The 15,488-nt window shown below is 42.7% G+C and overlaps 1 protein-coding gene across 1 annotated transcript in view; it reads left to right on the top strand.

Moving 5' to 3' along the window:
- Nucleotides 1-2,662: 2,662 nt before the first annotated feature.
- Nucleotides 2,663-15,488, top strand: part of SORBS1 (sorbin and SH3 domain containing 1) — a 177,010-nt gene continuing 164,184 nt past the window's right edge. The window contains exon 1 of the mRNA XM_016164111.2: nucleotides 2,663-2,760. The gene's annotated coding sequence lies outside the window, so the exon portion shown is untranslated. The remainder of the gene's footprint in view (nucleotides 2,761-15,488) is intronic.

Below are 15,488 nucleotides of genomic sequence, written 5' to 3'. Positions count from 1 at the left end.
AAGGGATGATTAGAAAAGACTCCATTGAACAGGGGACTTGATAATCAAACAGAAAGTAGTTGGAAGAACAGGAAACAGTTGGATATAAGCTACAGTCAAAACCAAGCGCTAAATGTATATGAAAAAAAGCTGCAAAGATTGTCTCAAAATAGTACTGTGGTAGGTAAGAATGTTGGTGAATGTCGTTTTATTTTATTTTATGTTTTGGTTTTCCAAATGGGGCCGTGTTCCCTCTTGTTAGTATATATTTTTGCATACCACACACATGTGCCCTGGTCTTCAGAAGCTCAGGGCTGCAGAGCTTGGCTGCAGGTCTCTGCAGAGCCAGGAGCTCGGAGCCAAGCCTGCAGCGCTCATGCATCGCCGTCATTTCCATCAGTGGTTCCTGAGGATGAAGTAGAGAAGCAAATACTCCTCTGATAGCCCAGATCCCCGAGAGTAGTCTCAAATTATCTTTGAAATCTCAAAGTTCTAGACAAATCTTGTTGTAACTTGAATAAAACAGTACAGATTTCTTCTTTGGAACGCAGCCTGAGCAGGCCAGACCTTGCTTCTTTGTGCTGAAGTCTTTTGCATAGCAAAAGTTACCTTCGAAATGTTCAAGGGCGAAAGCCTGAGATAATGGTTTAGGAGGTAAGTGACATTATCGGGTGCATTGAGAAAATATTTACATGCATATTTCTCCCTTCTCATGCCCCTCGATCATGAGAAACGAACAGGTATTTACTGCCAGCATTCCCCTCAGTGTTTCTGGCACAGATTTCTCCCCCCTCTCCCCCCACCCCAATATTAATTTCTACCACCGTATCCATAAGCAGAAGGGAAGGGCACCCAGACTGGAAGGGTCTTGCCGTATGTGCTGCAGACATTCTTTCCCACCAGGGAGAGAAGAATTATTGGATTATTCTGAGTCCAAATTTTGGCTTTGCCTTTTACTTGCTGTGTAACTGCAGGCAAAGTCTTTGAGCTCAGCTTTCCATCTCTGTTAAATTGGGATGACAAAATTGAGCCCACAGTTGTTGTAAGGATTAAACCAGGTAATGCCTGACCCATGAACAGGTGCGCAATACATTGTGGTGGCCGTTTGTTGTTCATTATTACAACTTGACTGTTAGCGCCAGGCTCGAACATCGGCTCGTACGTGTCCTTCCCATATGTAGTCATGCAGTGGGAACCATGGCCTCGCATTCATTACCAGTGCTTTGCACTCATGATTCTGAATATTGATCTGAAGTTGGCAGTAGTTGTGGCCCTACAAGTTTCACTTCAGACATTCTTTTTCACTGAAGACTTCCTACAAGAGTCCTAAAAGGGCAGACTTCATAAAATGTCAGGTGATGTGTGTGATTGTATTACATTGATAAAGGCTGTGTGAAACTGGGAAACAAGCATATGTTAAGTGAGGGCTCGAGAAATATGTGTTGGTTGACTAGAAAAACAAAAGGGGAATAGCGATAGGGAAGAAGAAGAGAGAGAGAAGGAGGCCTCTTTGGATTGGGTCTTGGGACCATGTAAAAGCTTCCCCACCCTTCTGGTTTCTCTGTAACCTGTAATCACACTGGGATCTGGCTCTGAGCTTTATGAGGGCCTGGAAAACTTACCTTTTTGAAGGTAGTGATGTGACTTTACACTTTTTTCAGGACAGCCCAAGTTTTCACTTTTCTACCATGCTGAGGTCCTGCGGAATTCCAGTTTCAGTCTTATTGGTGGTCAGAAACAAGATAAAGTTTTGTGCTCCATCAGGAGGGCCTGAAGAATGAGAAGACTGGCTTAGCAGCTACCGTAGAAAGGATAATGAAAGAGTCCACTAGTTTACATTTGTCCGCCTCTTCAGATGAAGTCATCTCTAAATCAGGGTTGACATATTCCTCAGTTACATGGAGGACTGAGCTCTTTTTGTGTGCCGTTCACCTCTGCTTGCTGTTAAATATCAGCTGTATCTGAAGGCATGGTATGACCTTCAGTTCTCTTTCTCGATTCCTAACCTGTCACGGCCATTTGGGAACTGGGAAGACAAGGGGTCAGGCAAAATGGGGATCTTAGCTCTGAGGTCTGGCACACAGTAGGTGTTTAATAAATGTTCTTCTGTCTTGTCATCCAGTGCAGGACCCATCTGTGGCAATTACCTCAGTACAGGGTGCGGATCGAACTGGAACCGTCCTTTGTGTTTGTCTTTTTAATATCTGAACAGTAGGGTGTTTAGAGTACTCAGGTTAATATATAAAAACCACTTTAAATGTCTTTTTGTAGAAGTGTCCATTTTAACACATTATACAGAGTGAAAATCTGTTGGTCTCAGTTAGGCTGCCTACTACTCTTTCCTTGTTTGTAGGACCATCCCATACATCTACCTAATAGAGCAGATCAATTCTCAGTCTTACTGCAGTCTCTTAAGCCTCCCAGCATTTATTGCAAAATCCTGAAAGATTTTCATGCCTTTTTAGTATAGAAGCATGAAATCCCCTTTATTTAAAGAAAAAACTTAAAATTTTCATTTTTAAGTGTATATTTTACCATTTAATTTGAAAGGGTTTGCCTAAGTATATTTAGGCATTTGGGAAATTATTTTAAAAGTTAGAAATGTCTTCAAACTCTGCATCTGGTATCTTACTTGGTGGTGGGTCCACTCAATATTTACCAGTTTGCTTTTTTTATTTTGCAGGAACTGAGTGCCGATGTAGTACAATTGATTTGTTAGGGTTGTTATGTCGTCTTTGATGTTTAGAGTGAAATCACAGACCTTCCTCTTGAACAGCCTTGGTAAGTAGGGCTGAGGGAGCAGGACGAAGGCTACCAAGGCAGCATCAGGCAGGGGCCGCCCTCTGTATCACCATTCTCTTTATTTTTCCTTGTTTTCTTCTTGCTCTATTTCCCTTGTTTCTCCCTACTTTCCTGCCTCTATATGTTGCTAGACTTAGTACATCTAGGCCTGTGGTAAAGAAAGGGATATTCTGCTTCCCCTTCTGCTCTTCCTTATGGTTCAGGCTTTATTTTTATTATTTTTTTAAATTTTATTTATTTATATTTTTTTATTATTATTTTTTCCCGTCTTTAATCCCTCCCCCCCACCTCGCCATTTCCACCCCTGACCTAGGGGTGTTGCGGTCTCCCTTTTTTAAGAACTGGATCTCTGAAGGTGGGACATCTCCTCTCATGTGCTTGTGGAGTGCCCCCAGGGCCCAGAGCACTCAGGGTATGGTCCGTGGCTCCACCTGGGGCACGAACCCAGGGCCTTCTACGGGTAAAGCAGATATGCTAACCACTACACTATGGGGCCACCCGAGTTCAGGCTTTATTTTAATGAACATTTTACAGAATAGCTTGGCCATTTCCGCTGTACCTTGCCATACATGTAAACGTCAGTATGAGTTTTGTAAAGAGTCTGATGGCTCAGGGGTCAGCAACTTTTTACAAAGTCAGTGTCAACTCTTCGCAACTCCTGTTTTGGTGCTGGGATGACTGTGCTCGCTCTTGCGGGGACTGGCAGGAGGCAATAACTTTCCCAGGGGTTGGTGGCAGCACAGGCTCGAGTGCTGCTGAAACCTGGGCAATACCAGGCTCCTTGGCTTCTGCTGTGCCCGTTGCTGACTCTATGTTTTGGCTAGTGAGTTTTGTCTTCTGAAGTGTTGTATTGGTCATTTAGTGCTGTTCCAGAGCCTTTTCACCATAGGAATTGCACAACTTGAACATTTTTGACCTTGTAAGGCTTTGTAGAAGAGACTGTAAGTTCCAGATCACTCTGTACAGCATCTCAGAGGCCGATGCTAGGGAGAGACTGTTTCTTGGAACCCCTGCCATCTGAAGGCTGTTCCTGCAGTTGGTCTCAGGTATATGTAGAACACATCCCAGAGAGAGCTTGTGCTGTGTAGAGGACTGCTGGTGGGCATGAGCCCAAGGGAAACTTTGGAGTAGACACCTGCTTTTTTATAGCTTATGATATATTTTTTTTCAATTTCCTGCTGCAGGAAGGGAGGTTCGGGTTTAATTAAATGTATGGCAAACAGTCTTCTTTCCCTTATTGCTTATTCTTGATTTATTCCAAGCCTATGTTTTAGGAGGGCCCGGTAGAAAAATCAGTGTCGTTCCTTCGCTCCCTACCAGAAAGCGTGGAGTCTCTGGCTGACCTCCACTTTAGGTGAGCGACCACAAAGCAGGGTCCAGGTGGGGGCCTGGCAGATGTGATTTCATGATAGAGTTTGACTGGCAGGCATTTTTATGTGTTTATCAGCACTGGCTCTCCTCTCTTGATGGTCATATGGTCCACGCTTTTATATGACTGGAGAGAAAGGCTCCCTGGGCCTACGGAGGTAAAATGACTTACCTTGGATCACATAGTAGTAGAAGAACCTAGACTAGAATTCTCTTTCCTTTCTGCAGTGTGTTTTACACCACTGCATTGGCTCATCGAGGCCTGTACATCCTTCACAGTCTGGAGAAACTTACACCCATTATAGGACAAGGTAGTTGAATATGGCCAAGAGCATGCCCTGTGCAGTCTGACTAATTTGGATTCCAGTTCTGGCTTTGCTTAGTAACTATTTGATCATGCTTGTGTTCCTAATTTCTGGAGTCTCTGTTCCTCCGTCTATAGAATGGGAACCATATCCACCTCATTGGATTTTGACTGGACTGTTCCTGGTACATAAGTAAACTGCAGCTGGGAGCAGCATTTTCCATGCTTTGCTTCAGAGTTTGAGCTGGGGTGAGGATAGAGTTCTCCCTCCTCTTTAACTCATACTGAGGTAGGGAAAATGGCAAGAAATTCCAAACCTGCCTGGACTTATGCAGTATCTTCACTTCATTCCACACTTGCCCAATGAGCAGACTGAGGTCCTGGGGGAAGTGACTCTGTTGGAAGAGGTTGCCTGTGGGTTTAATAACTTGCGGATTTAATAATCATTTTCTATTGCCCAAGTGATATGGCTGAGGCAGTTTGCTTTTATTAGTGCCAAAAGATTTGTATGTTTGTCTAGGCAACCCTGAGTCACACAGACCTCCGACTTGTGAGTTATCTGCATATATGCATAGCCAGCTGCACATGACCTCCTCTTTCCATTATTCATCCCTGCCCTGGTATGACTCATTCTCCAAATATTTGAGTGCCTACTGTGTTCCAGGGCTAGGGCAAAGTACCAGGGAAAGATATTGATGAACAGGAACAGACCTGGGCCCTGACTCCATGAAGCTTATGGGGTTGTGAGGAAGATAGACTTTAAGTAAATAAAGGTAAAATCATAATCATTTTAAGGCTTCGAAGAGGAAGTACTTGGGACCATTGGAGCATACACTTGAGAGATTTGACCCAGTCTGGGAGGAGAAGAAGGAAGGCTCCTACAGAAGTGACAATTGAGCTGAAAGCCAAAGAGGGCGGAATGGGTGACCTGACATTTTGTGCCATCCCCTAATCCTACCACCCTCCCTCCTTTTCTTGATCTTTTAGAAGGACATTAATCTTCCTGCAGTCAATCCTTTTATAATTTCAAATATTCACTTTTATTTTAATTGCATAGTTTTCGGGCAAAAATATAATATGACTGCTACTTTGGGAGTTAAATGACATAAATTGCAACTATTCGTTGCATGGGTACCATGTGGCAGGCACTGTATGTACATTGTCATATAATCTTCTCAACTACTCTACAAGATGAGTATTATGATGTCCAGGTAAAGACACCAAGGCCCGGAAAGGCTAAATGACTTGGGCTTTTTCTTATGTTGGTGAATGATGAGAAAGCCGGGATTTGAACCTTTGGGTTCATGGCTAAACCTACCTGTGCTCTTCTGCCTCCCTCTTGCAGACGGACTTGAAGTGGCTCTTTCTGATCCAACCACCATCTCCATGTTGCGTCCATGGGGAAGGGCAATCTGAGTTTCAACCCTCCACCTTATGAATGAATTTTTGGTACACGGCCCATATGTCAGTTGAGGATTATTGTCTGTCAGATCAACATTGAGATTAAGTGGATCTGTCTTGCAGTGGTTTTAAAATTGCCTTTTCAGTGCAAATCCAGAATTAATGGAGGAGAGTCTTAGAAATAGTCACTTGATGTGATGGGCTAGATAAAAAGAAGGAATGTCAATTTCATTTCTGCTGTCAGCAATATCCCCATAGACCATGGGGGAAAGAAATTGATATGGGCTGGTAACTTTTAATTAGTCTCAGTGACTGTCCTGTGGCTTGTCAGTTAGTGGGCTGTGGGTGGACGTAATGTGTGTCAATCATTTCATCTGAGCCTCAATCTTCGTACCTATAAAATGGGATAATAATGCTGCTTTATCTACTTCAGCATTGTCATGAGATTCAAATGAATGATAGGACCTTAGGTTTAGAAGAGCATATCCCTAAGATAATATATTTGAAATGTTTTGTAGGTCTATGTTAAACAAATGTCACTTCTGTTGATTTACTATGGTGGTTCATATTGTTACCGTAACACTGGTTCTCAAGCTTTAGCTGCATATTGCTGGGCACCTCCTCCAGAATTTGATTCAGTAGCTCTGAATCTGATTCAGTGGGGCCAGAGAATTTGTATTTCTAACAAGTTCCTGTGTGATACTGATGTTGCTGGGCTGGTGACCACACCTGGAGAACGAATGGCACATACCACTTAGATCTGGAGCTGCTTGGCCCTGTCACTGGCCTAGAGAATGACAGGTGAAACCCACTGACTCTTGGGGATGTATAGATGCCAGTTCAGGGCTGTGTTGTAGCTAGACAGCTGAGTGGGCATTGGTGACTCCAAGTCAGTGGCTGTGATATCCAGAGTCGGGTGGAAGCTGCTTTGCTGTTTCTTTGGATTCCTTAGGATTTGGGATCGCCTTTGGCAGTCACCAGTTCTCAGGGCTATGTGGTGTGTAGGAAGAAGATGCCACTGGCAGGGCGCTTTGGGCCAAACTTGGGTAGCTTCATTCACATTGGTAACCTTTTCCTTTCTTGAGCCTGGCCCAGATGCACCCAGACTCACCCCTGTTTGGCTCGTGGGAAGAGATCACCTTTCTTATGATCTTCGGAGGCTGCAGTTGAGGGAGAGTCTCCTCGCAGGGCTGGGTGGTTCATCATCATATTCTCTCTCCCTCAGCAGAGGAGATTTCCCACTAATTGTTCCAGCCACTCCCTTCCCTCTTTCCACCACATGTGTGGTTTCTACTTAAATCTCTTTCCTGATTGAGACGCCCAACCTTTAATTACCGTATTTCAGAAGAGGACAGGCAGGAACAGACAGCAGCAATTTTCACACTTTTAGGATCATCTTAAGTGGCTTGTAAAAAATACAGATTTCTTGGCCACACCCACAAAGATTTTGATTTCTCAGGTCTGGATGCAGGGATCCGAGAACCACACGTAGGGAGAAAACCGAAGAGAATTTGACTTCCTTTTCAATCTGCCAACATGAGGTGGCCCCGCTTTTCCTCCACCCAGGAGCCCTGCTTGGACATCTGTCCTCCTGAGAGTCTACCACCTTCGTGTCTATGATCCATACCTGAGAGAGACAAAACTGTGGGTCTGGGAGCAGAGGGAGTTTGCTTAATAGTTACTTTCTTGGTCCTCCAACAGAGGACCTGGCTGGCTATTGATTTCTCTAAGAAGAAAGCCTCAGGGTTTCTGTTATGGTCTCAGAAGAGGTCTTTTACCTGGAGTGTCTTCCATCACAAACTGACACAAACTCTTCTCCAGCCCCAAGACCCAGTGTAAAATCTAGATGACCTGTAGCTCACACTTGATGCATTCTTATAACTTCTTGTGACCGATAATGGGTTTTTAAATTTTTTTCCTTTGTTTTATATGGCTGTCTCATTAGCTTTCACTGAGCTGATTTTTAGCTCTGAAATTATATTGTAAGTGTCATGGAACTTCTGATGTCTATAGATATCTAATCTGTGGCAGGCTAGGTAGGTTTAACATGATATTTCTGGGCTGGCCACTGCTTGACCCCTGCACAGATCTCAAAACCCTGGCAATAAGGGTTTAGAACTGGCTTGATATCAACAGTGTCTCTTAGATGGAAAGTCATTTTTAGTACAAGCCCTTGAGGATTACCATCATCAAATAGTACTTCCAAGGAGGGAGCCCCAGGCAAGTCTGGGTTCTATCTGAAGCCCCAGTTTTAACCAAAAATAGACCAGCGTCAGGAAGGGAGCTGGTCAGACGACTATTCCACTGCATCAGTGGTTGGCAGAGACTGCTGGCTACGACGGAGTTAGCTGGGCATCAGCCATGGCAATGGATTACTCACAAGGCCAGCCGAGTGTATGAGTTTGTATGTGAGAGACAGAGACAAAAGGTCCTTACTTCCACTAGCATTCTTCCTGTATCTCCCGAGGATATATTTGTTCCTTTAAATGTTTTTTTTTTTTTTTTTCTGCATAATAGTCAGTGTTCAAGATTGGGGGCGGGGAGGAAGGGGCGGAATCAAGAAACAACCCAAGAACCCAGTTTTCAAAAGGGCCTGGGCACACGCTCAGCATTTTGTAAATGGCTTTTTCTAGCCTGGGTCCTTTCTGCGGTGGCATGCCAGGTTCCTCCGGCAAAACTGCTGGTTGTTTCACCTGTTCTTTGCTCTCAGTCTAAAGTATCTTGGTTCATTCTAATCCTTTTTAATTTTCGTGGCTTATTGCATTTAGGTAACTAAATGTAAAGAGGGAACGTGGAATCAATTTAATGCAACCATAGGCCCAAAGACATTAGAGCTGCAGGAGTCTTTCCTAGGTGATCCTAGCTGGCCCAGGGAAATCTTGCAGCTGCTTGGTGCCAGGGTCGTAAGCCCAGTTCCCCTGGTCTGCTTTAATGCTCTTCTCCCTGCCCCACGCTGTCACCACAGAGATCCTTTCTGCTGCTCTGTTTGGCCAAACCAAGGTATGGCCAGTAGAGAGAAAAGGGTTTCCAGGGCAGAGGTTGATGGAACTACTTATGTTCAAGGAGACTGATGAGAAAGGGGTGTTGTTCAGATTGCATTTTAAAATGGGTTGGGAATAACACTGGCTGTGAAAACATTATCAAAAATCTGCAAAATCAACACTCTTTCTTCCTGGTAAACATGAAAGCTCGGCAGCTGCACCTCCCTCACATGTGTTTGGCCAACTGCTGTTCCGGACGCCGCGCTTCCCTCAGCGGTGTATGGGAGCTGATTGAAGCCAGGGTTGGCATTCCAGCTCTTTGCTGGGTGGAACAGGGCGTATCAATGCTCTTAAAAGCTGTACCGTTCAAGTTGTTATTGAGCTTATACTGGAGTATATACCCATCCCTCTGGGGTTATGTGGATCCTTTGATATGGCTCCATGTCCCTGGTCAGGTTTTACAGAATCAAGACCTGGTGTAGACAGAAGAACTGATCTTATTTAGTCAAAGGTGATTCGTGGGTGATTTCTTTTAGTCAAAGGTGATTTGTGGCTAATTTCTTTTCTATCAAAATCCTCACCCTCTTAGTCACCCCATAACCTCTGTTATACAAGAGAATTTTGTTTGTTTCAGAGAATCAGCCCACACACAGGTTTGAAGCAAGTCCAAAAGGAACATTTGCCACTGTGTAAAAACTTGACTCATCTTGATGCTCCTTGATGAGAACTGGTCCATCCATCCATGCCTTCTGTTCACCCCTCCACACCCCCTCCCCAGTTCCCTACATCATTTGTAGAAAATTTACTGTTCAGGAATTCATGAGTTTATTTCTCAGAACTGGAGCTGTTGCCTGATGTTCTTGAGGAAATACTTGGCAAAAGCAGAACTTCCTCATTTGCTCTCCCATATCTTCTTTTATATTTTTATTTTTCATGTTTCTTCATGAGGACATAGCCTGGGAACAGTTACCAAGAAGAATGCAGCAGTAATTAAGAACTAGTAGTGTAAGTTCCTGGAGGACAAGCCTGTCAATGGATCATATTCCTTTTTCGACAGGGATGTGCAATAGATACTGCACCATGTGTGCGGACCTCAGGCGTCTAACAGGAAGAATCCCATTAGGAGCCTCTGGCTAAAATGGAAAGGAGGGCTGGATGAGAAGTCTGCAGGTGGAGTCACTGCTGCCTGGATTACCAGATCGGGTTTGCATTCTCTATGTGGGAGGCCTCTTGTGGCAGACCTAGGATTGTGCCTGGTCAATATTTTTTTTTCAGACACTTGGATGTAGAAGGCAGCCATGTGAAGTGTGCAGATCTCTTAGGGCTGGCAGAGAGTGCTTGCACTTCAAAGAGTAATTGGAACCCAGAAAGCTCTTCTAAGATGTGCCCGGTATATGAGTTACAAAGAAATCCCTTAGGTGTAGGATAAGGGTGACCCAATTTTAAAAGCAGTTTTTATGGGAAAAGGCTCAGGCATTTTGGATGTTTAGGAAAAGAGGCAGGTCCTTCTGAGGGGGATGGAGGAGTAGGTGGTTCTTTAACTGGATGCCTTCTGGACCTATTGATTTCCTGTCATGTGGTGATGCCAGGCTGGGTACCCCAGGAGCAGAGTAAGTTGTCTTTGACATTGGTCTTCCTCCTTGGCCTCCCCTCTGGAAAACCACTCCCTTGTCTACACAAAGCTTCTTCTTTGTCTACACTGCCTTTTCCAGGCAGGGTCAGAGTTTTTCTTATTTCTGAGGGCTGCCTAGTTAGGCTCTAGGCCCTGGGGCTGCAATTGCCTTTCTTCAAAAAACAAAAAAAAAAAAACAAAAACAAACCCAACAACGTGGGCTTTAGAAAATGGGTAAATGGAACGCTTTGTATTCCTGTTTTAAACTTAAAAACAATTCTATTCTGCAAATGCAAAAAGTAGTAAGAATATGATTTCGGTTCCATATTGCATTGGATTAAAGGTGACAGAGAGAAATAAAACAAAAAATTGGATGGAGTAGGGGAGGAAAGCTAGTGACAAGTTGCAGGGATGGGGGAGCGAGAAAGAGAGAAGCAAAGAGAGACTCATATAGGAAGAAACAAACAAGGCACACACATAGTCAGAAAACGATACAATCTGATGTAAAACCAATTTGCAGTAAGGCCTCCACCCCACTGCTGTAATTTTACATCTAGGAATTCTGAGAAAGTCACCATGTCACTATCCAAAAAGGGTTTTTTTTTTCTTTGTAAATGTACCATGTAGTCGAAATATGACAACCTGACATGCCTATCTTTATAGAATGAGATGTTGATATGAACTGATGGAATAAGAAGCAAAGGCCTAATTTATTTAATGCTTTTCAAAATATTTCTTCTCCCTCAAAATAAAACAAAAGGCTTATAGTCATTGAATAAGTCCAAAGAGTTAAAGAAAATTCTCTATATTTTTATTCACACTCACACACACACACACACACACACACACATATACATATGTAAAAAGAAACTACCTCTAAATCATCCAGTGGTTATTTTTAATGGTGATTTTATAACTTTTTATTTTTGTTCCCTTTTTTGGAGGGGGTGTTGCTTAATTTATTAAAGCAATGAACAGCATTGCTTTAATCAGGAAAAGTTATTAAAATATATTCTGGTTGAAAATATGGGGAAATAATATTTAAATATTATTATTTACCTAGAGTATTATTTTTTATATCTTAAGTTGGAAAATACATACATCCAAGGTTTCCTAGCCCTTTCCCCCCCTGCCCCCAACTTTCTTCTTGTTTCTAAAATTTGTAGTGTTTATCAAAGTTATACATGCATATAGTTTCAAGAATCAAATAGTTCTCCAGGACCACAATCTCCTGCCCCCAGTGCCGCCATTTAAAAATCTTAGCTGATTATTTTGGTATTTACTTCCACATTTTCCAGTAATTTGCATGTTTTGCTATTTTGGGGCATTATCTGTTGACTCTGTACCATGTAAGATGAAGATTAAGCTCTCCTCCCCATTCTTGCACATTTTCCCCTTTTATCTTTGGAGGAAGAAAAATCCTGTCTTGCTTCTCTAAAGGTCTTGAGTGTCATGCTTTTTCCTAGAGGGACAGGAGTTCCTTATGTGAAGTAACATGTCCATCTTCTGGCCTTTTGTGATCCTGCCAATAAAACATTTAAAGACTATCCAGAATTCTGAGGTAAAGTTTGAGTTGGGCCATGCGTTTTTTCTAGCTTCCCGGACCAATCAAGGGCCCATCAGAATCTAGGCTGAACAAGGGCATCTATTGGATGATGTTTTTTGGAGCAAGTATCAACTTATTTTATTACCCTTTGCCATTATTATAAAAGTGGAAGGTAGAGAGGAAAGACCATCCTAGTTAATTATGAGCCATTATTTGCTGGACTTGATTATCTTGGAGGTTCTAGAAGTTAACATGTGTTCTCAGTTCGAGAACACTCTCAAGGAGACAGCTTCTGTTTATATTCAACTGGTAAAGTCCAGGGTTGTGGGGCAGTGGCAGAGATGCCTGTGTCCTAAGGCCCCAGAGGGATTTGTATGAAGCCCTAAAAGTGCCACCTTTTCCAGAAAAGCTGCTACAGTTCAATCTCAGGGTAGAGTATGTGGACTCTACTCCAAGTCTCAGAGTTTCACTTTGTTCCCAGAGCCATCCACAGATACCTCTGAATTCTTCTTCCAATTCTAGAGGCCATTCTTCTTGGCTTCTGTGTGTTCTCCAGGCTCGCAAATGACTCCCAGCTCCTGCCTTTTGCCTCTATTAATGGCTGTTCTGAAGAAGACTTCACTGGAACTTAAACTGTTGATGTTATTCACTTTCTTAATTCATGAGGAATGAGGGAAGGCAACTGGGCAATGCCCTCATGACTTCCACTGTAAGAAATCTTAAAGTTGTGAGCACATGGTTTGTATAGCTCTGCTTGCTTCCCTCCAGCAGTGAGGAGCTCACTCTGTCAAGGAGCTACCCTTTCTAATGTTGGGTGGCTCTTCTCATTGGGGAGTCCTTTCCTGCTGAACTGACACCCCTGTCTGAGACATCTTTCCACTAACGGGTAGATGAAGGCAGTCTTGGCGGTACAGTTTGTCAAAACTAGTCAACGAAAAGTACTTTCTGTTACTCTGGCATAAGCAGTGTTAAAAATGGTTTTAAGAGGCAGCCTATAAACGATGCTGGTAAAAACTGAGCACCAAGTTTGTTGCCAGAGAAGTTCAGTTTTGTTTTTCGTTTTCATTATGATTTTGATTTATTCAAGTCTGATAGAACAGTATCAGTGACATGAGGAATACTTACAGTATCTTTTGAAATTCTATCCTGGAACCCCACCAGGAACTGACCCAGTTTTGTGCCAAGGAACACATCATAGGTTTTGTTTTGTTTTTTTAATGTGTTTTTTAAAAAATCCTTGTTTGAAATGTTAGATTTTTTGATGCTTCAAGAGCATTGTTTTAGTGGGTGGAGTTCTTTTTTGATCCCCTAAGTTTAAACTTCTTATTCAGAGGTGGCCATAGTGAGCATCCAGGATTATGAGTTTAAAAGGCCTCTGAGAAGCAAGACCTATACACGCGTGTGCGTGCGCACGTGCACTTGCCTTCCTTTTGTTCTAAATGGTCTAAAATTTTGTTGATTCTTACTGTTTTTACTGATTCTTCGTATCTGGTATCTTAGGAAGGCTGTGCGATGTGATTCTTTAAATAAAAATGATTTGCCTTACAAGAGAGAGAAACTGGTAGCACTAAATCAACGTGTTGACATTGGTGGTTGGATTATTGTGTTTCCTTTGAGATTTCCTTTGTTTTCCCAACTTTCTTCGATGAATTAGATTTATGTTACAGAATTATTACTTTTATATTACAGAATTATTACTTTTATATTACAGAATTATTTGGGAAAAAGTATGATTGCTTGCAAACTCATCCCGAGTCTGCCAGTGTGGTGGTGACAAGGTGAATTCAGTAGGGGTAACAGATCGGAAGCTAGGGATGTTGAGAACCAGGGCCGCCATGGGCTCTGTTGTCCCTAGTCTTTTTTTTACTACCAAAGATGTCTCTTTTCTATTTATACTTATTTTTTTTTAAATGTCCCTTGCTTTGAAAGATTTCATCTAACCTAACATTGTGTTTATCAAGTAGTAATTCCCTCACTGTTGATCAAAGATTGACTGACTGACTATGAGAATTACCCGGGTTTCTTTATAAAGTTGGTGCTGTTCCAGCTGAGGGTGGACGTGTGATGTTTGAGTTGCCCCTTCTGTCAGGCACCGTCTGTGTTCTCCACCTTCTTTGCTACCTAAGTGGGACTTTGCAAGCTGAGGACCCAAGGTTGGGGTTCTCCTTTCAGAGCTCTTCTATACTTGGGGCCTGGACCCTGTATTTCCCCCAGTACCGGTATTTCTCCCCACAAACATTTTGTTTTAACAGATTTATTGAAATAAAATAGACAATTAGTTGCTCACATTTACAGTGTACAATTCGGTGAGTTTTTTCAGTTATAGTTGGCATACAATAATGTATTGATTCTAGTTGTACAGCATAGTGATTGGAGATCTATATAACTTACAAAGTGATTACCCCAATAAATCTAGTACTCCTCTGCCCTCTTAAGTATTTATTACAATATTATTGACTATATTCCTTATGCTACACTTTATATCTCCACGACTGTTTTGTAACTATCCATTTGTACTTCTTAATCCCTTTGCCCTTACATACCAACCCCCGACCCCTTCCCATCTAGTAACTCTCAAAATATTCTCTATGAATGTGTTCCCAGTTTTTGTTGTTGTTTATTTTGTTCTTTTAGATTCCACATGTATGTGAAGTCATAAGGCATTCGTCTTCCCCACAAACCTTTTTTGATTTTGTGTTTAATGTAACAGCATCTAGAACCCCCAAACCATGACTATGTGACCTTTGTCTGCCTCAGCCTTCATCATCATCATAATCCTCATAATGGGAATAATAGTTGGCATCAATTGAGTGAGCACTCATGGGGTTACATACAACCTGATTCTATAAATGTCTACATAGATCACATTTGATCTTTATAACTCCTCTGTGAAGCAAGCATTGATAATGGGCCCCCCATTTTATCGATGGAGAAACCGAGGCTCAGAGAGGTTGAGTTATTTGTCTAAGGTTGTGAGGCCAAAAAGCAGCAAAACAAGGATTTAAATTGCTTCCCTTCTCTTACACTTGCCATAGCCTTTCTCTTTCATCCCTTTCTCCTTAATCTTCTCTTCCCAGACCAGGACCTCAGCTTCAGATCTTATTCACATCCCAGCACGTCACCTTTTTGTGCCTCTGGAGTTGACTCTGTTTTCTCAGTTCCCCAGCAGGAGGTGTGAGAAAGGTGGCCAGACACCTGGAATGAAGGGGCTGGGCTACAGTGCAGAAGCTCCTACTCCTGCACCCTGACAGACCAGAATGGAGTGGGTTTATTCTCGAGTGTGTGGGAACTGGAGTTGAGATTTGATGCTCTCCTTTCTAATTTCCCACTTTTAGGTTGAGGCCTGACGAGGTCTGAGAAAGCATTTTCCAGCCATAGGAATGACTGTGCGGTGCCTCCAGTACAGTTCCTCAGAGTTCTCTTTCTTTGCCCTCCTGGAGTAGGAGGCATAGAAAACCTCAAACCCAATTCTTATGGAAAGATGAGGAAGGTAGA

This window comes from Rousettus aegyptiacus, unplaced genomic scaffold, assembly GCF_014176215.1.
Source record: "Rousettus aegyptiacus isolate mRouAeg1 unplaced genomic scaffold, mRouAeg1.p scaffold_m13_p_6, whole genome shotgun sequence".
NCBI classification, from domain to species: domain Eukaryota; kingdom Metazoa; phylum Chordata; class Mammalia; order Chiroptera; family Pteropodidae; genus Rousettus; species Rousettus aegyptiacus.
Note: the sequence above shows the minus strand (reverse complement) of the source record. Positions and strands in the feature narration are given on the sequence as shown.